Consider the following 8,967-nt stretch of genomic DNA (forward strand, 5'->3'; position numbering starts at 1 on the left):
TGATAGCTCTACAAACTTGAGAAAAAATAGTTCTCTCAAAGTTCTTCCATTGTCTTTCTGATTTTAAGGATTACAAGGAGTATAGAAAAAATAGATTTGCCTCCAAAACATGTATTTGAGCTTTCTGATTTTAATATCTAGATGACATGAATCCTAATCTAAGAATTCGGTTTCTAATTTTAAGGAGTATAGAAAAAAAACTCAAATAAACTTATGATCATCATGGTATTCACTTTGATTTGGTTTCAGCAAACCTGACCTCTCTACGGAAATATTGAGTTAGCTCTGACTGAAACAACTTGTTGGTTCAGTTTCTTGTATGAAGAAACACCTTTTCTTTTCCTTTTTGTTCGAGATTCATTTCTAATTCTAAACCAAACTGAAATTGCAAATAGTCTAGAATGAATGAAGTAGAGAGTCCTTTCTTCTTTGGCAGCTGGCACAATTCCTTGTACAATTCCTTCTCAAGGTGTTGCTCTTTGTGGAGGTGATTGACCTCTTTTTTTCACTCTGTGTATCAAGGTGCAGCTGCTGAGCATTGATAGGTGTTGTTCGGTGTACCTTGACATGATTTCCAGGACATGAAATGTGAGCTATCTAAGCTGCTCCTTTGTTCCTGGACATGATTTATCCTTCGATTTGATCAACATTATCTTGTTATGTCTCTTGTCCGTCATGTGCAGCGGCAACAGGATTTCCAGAGTACAAGGGTGGGCTCATCGAGGTGTGCCGTGGTAGGCTAGCTCGGCCCCAGCATCTTCTGTTGAACGGACATGCCGCCTCTTCGGTGTCGGCTCCATGAGAGCCATGGTGAGCTCTCTTCTCCCTGCCTCCGTTTGCTTGCTCTGAGCTTGTGCTTGTGAGAAACTACATGTCACCTCGCTTGAACTCCCTAGCTACACCACACCTTGTTGAATACACTAGTCATGCTCTTGCATACATGTTTTGTTGGACAAAAAAAGTACAATGATCTGCTCCTTCGGTGAAGGTGACCCATGTGATGGTGATTCGCTCTAGCTGCTGACCCTTGTATGCTCGACGAGTTTATCCTGTGTATTTTGTCTTGCTAGATGAGTTATCCAGCAATACTAGTGCATAGTAGAAAATTACCATAGATCCTGGTTGTAACCTGCTTTTGTGCTTGTGACTTTGGCCCACATGATTTTGTGGGGATTTGGTACCAGACTAGAGGTAGAGGCTTGACAATTTCTTGCTATTTCAGTCAATTGCTTGATAGATAGCTATCTCATATGCATTTTCCATTCCTAATGGTGCTTTTTAATTTCCTTGCTAGGCCAAATAAAAGATGTTGTTCTCGGTGGAGTTGCACTTGAGGATGAGCACAGAGAGAAATTTAATCAAATCCAAAAGGTAGGTTCTTTGTTCTTATCAGATGTTGGCAAATTCTATTTGTTGTGCATATGCCAAGTGTGTCTACCTGATTGTAAACATAATTGCAATACTGTATATATGTTGACAGTCTAGTAAAAACAAACTTGTTGTGCCTGGGTTTGCGGATCTTAAAAAAATCATCTATGCTTTCCTTACTCATACAAAACGCCCAGCTGTTGTTCTTGTTAATACAAGCGTGCATACCATCGGCACCTTCACCAAACAGAAAAGGCACTAGCCACATATTCCTCTTTACTGAAAACTCATTGTTCTTTTCTAAACTATTGCAAAAATCGAGCAGTAGTACCGATTATATAAATTTTTTATTGTCTTGGTACTAAACATCACTCGTGTTCGCCACTGATTGGTTTCTGCTTAACCCGTGTGTAGAGGGAGTACTAAACAGCAGGATTTCAATCACCTTGTATACACTAGTAGCTTGCTTACACATTTGTCAATTTTGCTTGTGGTAGCCATTATGTGGCTGAATCATGTTTGTGTCTACTAATCATCAGTTAATAGTATTTGGCTTCTTTGTGATGGTCTGGGACTATTTTACGGTGATGAGGATATGCTTTCTGATTTATAGTTACTAATCTGTGGTCTGGTGTCATATTATGGTCTAATATTTTTTGTTTTGACTCTTTTTCTGGTGCGAGGAAAGCTGTGAGTAGACGTCAATGATGCCTACTTGTTTGGCTGCTACAGTGATGCATGCGCCGGTCAAGCAAGCACACATGCATATACGTTCCTACTATATTCCTGCCATATACGTACATGTGTAAATGTATTTCTGAGAGATGTGTTATGTAAACCTGGGAGATGTGTTATGTGATGTGATATGATGGATGATTTGAATTCGACATGGAGTTTTCCTGATTTGAATATGAAACAACTTTGTCCAAACATTTCTTTCAAAATCTGAGATCTAATATTGGACAAATAATTGGGCTGGAAAAGGCAACAACCGAACAAGCATTGGACTGTTTAAAAAGCGAAACAAAAAAACCTTAGAAAATAAAAAAAGAAATATACTGCAAAAAAGGCCGAGGCCCCCTAGTATGGAAAAACCTAACAAAAAGGCCGAATTGTAGGGTATGGCCCATACTGAAATTAATAGGAAAAAAATACATTAAAAAGGCCAAATTGTTGGGCTAGGCCCATGTAGAAAATCGAATTGGACCGGGCTGAATCTTGTGCCACATCAGCTTGCCACGCTGGATGCCTACGTGAACTGGGGAGGCTGCTAGTGACCAAAACGCCACAGTAGGAATATTTTGGTCATAAACGTCCACGACCTTCTCACAGAGAAGGTCGCTATAGTCAGTTTACGAGCCTCGGCTTTTGACCTTCTGTTTTTGGTCACAAAAAGGTCGCAAATGAAAAACTATGACCTTTCAGTGACCAATAGTGGAGGTCACAAGATAGCATATTTCTTGTAGTGATGGTTAGGTTTACCTTAATACTTTTGTTGTAGTTGCAGATGCTTGCAATAGAGGTTAATCATAAGTGGGATGCTTGTCCAAGTAAGGGCAGTACCCAAGCACCGGTCCACCCACATATCAAATTATCAAAGTACCAAACGCGAATCATATGAGTGTGATGAAAACTAGCTTGACGATATTCCCATGTGTCCTCGGGAGCGCTTTTCCTATTATAAGAGTTTGTCCAGGCTTGTCCTTTGCTACAAAAAGGATTGGGCCACCTTGCTGCACTTTATTTACTTTTGTTACTTGTTGCTCGTTACCATTTATCTTATCACAAAACTATCTGTTACCACTTATTTCAGTACTTGCAGAGAATACCTTGCTGAAAACCTCTTATCATTTCCTTCTGCTCCTCGTTGGGTTTGACACTCTTACTTATCGAAAGGACTATGATAGATCCCCTATACTTGTGGGTCATCAAGACTCTTTTCTGGTGCCGTTGCCGGGAAGTGAAGTGCCTTTGGTAGGTGGAATTTGGTAAGGAAAAATTTATTGAGTGTGCTGAAATTTTCTGTCACTTGTTACCATGGAAAGTAATTGTTTGAGGGGCTTGTTCGGGGTATCTTCACCCCATCTGGTTGAGCCAAGAGTTGCTCCTCAACCTACTGAACCTACTGAATCTATTGAAAATGAAACTGCTTTTCAGATTCCTTCGGGTATGATGGAAAAACTGCTAGCTAACACTTTCGCAGGAGATGGAACAAAGCATCCTGACGAACATCTACGCTTTGTGGATGATATTTGTGGACTATTTAAGCTTGCAGGTATACCCGATGATGTTGTTAAGAGGAAGGCTTTCCCTTAATCTTTGGAGGGAGACGCATTGACATGGTATAGGCTATGTGATGATACGAGATCATGGAACTATAAAAGATTGAAATTGGAATTTCATCAAAAGTATTACCCTAAGCATCTTGTTCATCGTGATCGCAATTATATATATAATTTTTGGCCTCGTGAAGGAGAAAGCATCACTCAAGCTTGGGGGAGGCTTAAATCAATGTTATATTCATGCCCCAATCATGAGCTCTCAAAATTGACAATTCTCCAGAATTTTTATGCTCGGCTTTCTGATAATAATCACACCATGCTCGATACTTCTTGTGCTGGCTCTTTTATGATGAAGTCTATTGAATTTGGATGGAATTTATTGGATAGAATTAAACGGAACTATGAAGATTGGGACCTCGACGAAGGTAAGGACTCAGGTATGACACCTAAGTTTGATTGTGTTAAATCTTTTATGGATACCGATATGTTCTGTAAGTTTAGCACTAAATATGGACTTGACTCTGAGATAGTAGCTTCTTTCTGTGAATCTTTTGCTACTTATGTTGATCTCCCCAAGGAGAAGTGGTTTAAATATCATCCTCCCATAGAAGTAAAAGTAGTTGCACCTATTAAAGTTGAAGAAAAGATTGTCACTTATAATGATCCTATTGTTCCTACTTCTTATGTTGAGAAACCCCCTTTTCCTGTTAGAATGAAGGATCATGCTAAAGCTTCAACTGTTGTTCGTAAAAGCAATACTAGGACTTATACACCTCCTGAGCAATTCAAAGTAGAACCCAATATTGCTATTGTTAAGGATCTCTTGTCTGATAATATTGATGGGCATGTTATTCAATTCACTGGTGAAACTGCTAGAATTGCTAAACCCTGTGATAGAGATAAACATAGACTTGTGGTAGGCGTGCCTGTTATTTCTGTTAAAATAGAAGATCATTGTTATCATGGCTTATGTGATATGGGTGCTAGTGCTAGTGTTATACCCATTGGCTTATACAAAGAAATTATGCATGAGATTGCACCTGCTGAGTTAGAAGAAATTGATGTTACAATTAAACTTGCCAATAGAGATACTATATCTCCAATGAAGTCTTGTGCGGGAAAACCAAATATCCCGCTGATTTTCTTGTTCTTGGTTCTCCACAAGATAGCTTTTGTCTCATTATATTTGGTAGACCCTTCTTGCGTACTGTTAATGCTACGATAGATTGCGAAAAGAATGTTGTTACTGTTGGCTTGGATGATATGGTTCATGAGTTTAATTTCTCTAAATTTAGTAAACAACATCGTGAGGAAGAATTGCCTAGTAAGTATGAAATTATTGGTCTTGCTTCTATTGTTGTACCTCCTAGTGATCCTTTAGAACTCTATTTGCTAGACCATGAAAATGATATGTTCATGAATGAAAGAAGGGAAATAGATGAAGTATTCTTTAAACAGGAACCTATTCTGCAACCAATTTGCCTGTTGAAATCCTAGGGGATCCTCCTCCACCCAAGGGTGATCCCGTGTTTGAGCTGAAACCGTTGCCTGATAACCTTAAATATGCTTATCTTGATGAGAAGAAAATATATCCTGTTATTATTAGTGCTAACCTTTCAGAGCATGAAGAAGAAAGATTATTGAAAACTCTGAAGAAGCATCGTACCGCTATTGGATATACTCTGGATGATCTTAAGGGCATCAGTCCCACTCTATGTCAACATAAAATAAATTTGGAAGCGGATGCCAAACCGATTCATGATCCTCAACGACGTTTGAATCCTAAAATAAAAGAAGTGGTAAGAAAAGAAATACTCAAGCTTCTGGAGGCAGGTATAATTTATCCCGTTGCTGATAGTCAGCGGGTAAGTCCTGTCCATTGTGTCCCTAAGAAGGGAGGTATTACTGTTGTCCCCAATGATAAAGATGAATTGATTCCGCAAAGAATTATCACAGGTTATAGGATGGTAATTGATTTCCGCAAATTAAATAAGGCTACTAAGAAAGATCATTACCCCTTACCTTTTATTGATCAAATGCTAGAAATATTATGCAAACATACACATTATTGCTTTCTATATGGTTATTCTGGTTTCTCTCAAATACCTGTGTCGGCTAAAGATCAATCAAAGACTACTTTTACATGCCCTTTTGGTACTTTTGCTTATAGACGTATGCCTTTTGGTTTATGTAATGCACCTTCTACCTTTCAAAGATGCATGATGGCTATATTCTCTGACTTTTGTGAGAAAATTTGTGAGGTTTTCATGGACGACTTTTCCGTCTATGGTTCCTCTTTTGATGATTGCTTGAGCAATCTTGCTCGAGTTTTGCAGAGATGTGAAGAAACTAATCTTATCTTGAATTGGGAAAAGTGCCAATTTATGGTGAATGAAGGTATTGTCTTGGGGCACAAAGTTTTTGAAAGAGGTATTGAAGTTGATAAAGCCAAGGTTGATGCTATTGAAAAGATGCCATGTCCCAAGGACATCAAAGGTATAAGAAGTTTCCTTGGTCACGCCGGATTTTACAGGAGGTTCATCAAGGACTTCTCAAAAATCTCTCGGTACCTGACTAATTTATTACAAAAAGATGTACCATTTGTCTTAGATGATGATTGTGTAGAAGCATTTGAAATACTTAAGAAAGCATTAGTCTCTGCACCTGTTGTTCAGCCACCTGATTGGAATTTACCCTTTGAAATTATGTGTGATGCTAGTGATTATGCTGTAGGTGCTGTTCTAGGGCAAAGAGTTGATAAGAAATTGAATGTTATCCATTATGCTAGTAAGACTCTAGACAATGCTCAAAGAAATTATGCTACTACCGAAAAGGAACTTTTAGCGGTTGTATTTGCTTGTGATAAATTCAGACCCTATATTGTTGATTCTAGAGTAACTATTCATACAGATCATGCTGCTATTAAATATCTTATGGAAAAGAAAGATGCAAAACCTAGACTCATTAGATGGGTTCTCTTGCTTCAAGAATTTGATTTACATATTGTTGATAGAAAAGGAGCTGAGAACCCCGTTGCAGACAACTTGTCTAGGCTAGAGAATGTTCTTGATGACCCACTACCTATTGATGATAGCTTTCCTGATGAGCAACTGAATGTCATAAGTACTTCTCGAAGCACTCCATGGTATGCTGATTATGCTAATTATATTGTTGCCAAATTTATACCGCCTAGCTTCACATACCAACAGAAGAAAAAGTTTTTCTATGACTTGCGACATTACTTTTGGGATGACCCACATCTTTATAAAGAAGGAGTAGATGGTGTTATTAGACGTTGTGTACCTGAGCATGAATAGGAACAGATCCTACGCAAGTGTCACTCCGAGGCTTATGGAGGACACCATGCTGGAGATAGAACTGCACATAAGGTATTGCAATCCGGCTTTTATTGGCCTACTCTCTTCAAGGATGCCCGTAAGTTTGTTTTATCTTGCGACGAATGTCAAAGAATTGGTAATATTCCGAGACGTCAAGAAATGCGTCACTTGTTATTGAGCCATTTGATGTTTGGGGCTTTGATTACATGGGACCTTTTCCTGCCTCTAATGGTTACACTCATATTTTAGTTGTTGTTGATTACGTTACTAAGTGGGTAGAAGCTATTCCAACTAGTAGTGTTGATCATAACACTTCTATTAAAATGCTTAAGGAAGTTATTTTTCCGAGGTTTGGAGTCCCTAGATACTTAATGACTGATGGTGGTTCACACTTTATTCATGGTGCTTTCCGTAAGATGCTCGCTAAATATGACGTTAATCATAGAATTGCATCTCCATATCACCTGCAGTCTAGTGGTCAGGTAGAATTGAGAAATAGAGAGCTCAAATTAATTTTGCAAAAAACTGTCAATAGGTCTAGGAAGAATTGGTCCAAAAAACTTGATGATGCATTATGGGCCTATACAACTGCATATAAGAATCCTATGGGTATGTCTCCGTATAAAATGGTTTATGGAAAAGTGTGTCATTTACCTCTTGAACTTGAACATAAGGCATATTGGGCTATCAAGGAGCTCAATTATGACTTCAAACTTGCCGGTGAGAAGAGGTTGTTTGATATTAGCTCACTTGATGAATGGAGAACCCAAGCTTATGAGAATGCCAAGCTATTCAAAGAAAAAGTCAAACGTTGGCATGATAAAAGGATACAAAAGCGTGAGTTTAATGTAGGTGATTATGTATTGCTATACAACTCTCGTTTAAGATTTTTTGCAGGAAAACTTCTCTCCAAATGGGAAGGTCCTTACGTTATCGAGGAGGTCTATCGTTCCGGTGCCATAAAAATCAACAACTTCGCAGGCACAAATCCGAAGGTGGTAAACGGTCAAAGGATCAAACACTATATCTCAGGTAATCCTATAAATGTTGAAACTAATATTATTCAAACCGTAACCCCAGAGGATTACATAAGGGACACTTTCCAGAACGTTCCAGACCCCGAAAAGGAATAGGTATGTGGTACGATAAGTAAACCGACTCCAAAACAATTTTTAAGGCAATATTTCTCCGTTTTGGAATATTTAGAAAAATAGAAAAATAAGTAGCAGTCCGGGGAGGACACGAGGCCTCCACGAGGGTGGAGGGCACGCCCTACCCCCCTGGGCGCGCCCCCTACCTCGTGAGCACCTCGTGTGCCCTCCGGACTGCGTTTCCTTGCACGATACGTATTCTGGTCGGTAAAAATTCATTATATATACTCCCAAAGGTTTTGACTCTCGTATCACGCAAATCTCCCCTGTTTTCGTTTCGAGCTATTTCTGTTGCAGATTTAGAGCACCATGACTTCTCCCTCCTCCAACAACGAAGACAAGGATGCCTGGCTATTGAAGATAGAGTTGAAAAGAGAGGAACCAAAAGAGATTAACAAGGATGAAAGGATCAAGAAGGCTATGGAGGTTCAAGCTCCGGTGGTGAAAGAAGAAGACATCCCTCAACCTTTACCTAACCTTTTCACTCCAACAGAGATTGAAGCCTTCCAAATGATTGAGTTAGCCTGCATACAGAACAAATATCTTACACAGGAGAATATTTTGTTGAAGGATCATATTGCCGGGCTCAAGAACATTATCCGCAAGTTGGAGGAACTTTTACGCTCGATGTGCGATTATCCACCGTCATCATCACCACCTCCATCACCTCCGAGGCCATAATCACATGGGTATGGGCACTCCCCTTGGCAACTGCCAAGCTTGGGGGAGGTGCCCTGGTATCGTATCACCATCACAACTCCTATCTTTACCGTTTTTCTTAGTTCGATCCTATTAGTAGTATCTTGATTTAGTAGAATAAAGTCATGG

This window comes from Triticum dicoccoides, chromosome 3B, assembly GCF_002162155.2.
Source record: "Triticum dicoccoides isolate Atlit2015 ecotype Zavitan chromosome 3B, WEW_v2.0, whole genome shotgun sequence".
NCBI lineage: Eukaryota > Viridiplantae > Streptophyta > Magnoliopsida > Poales > Poaceae > Triticum > Triticum dicoccoides.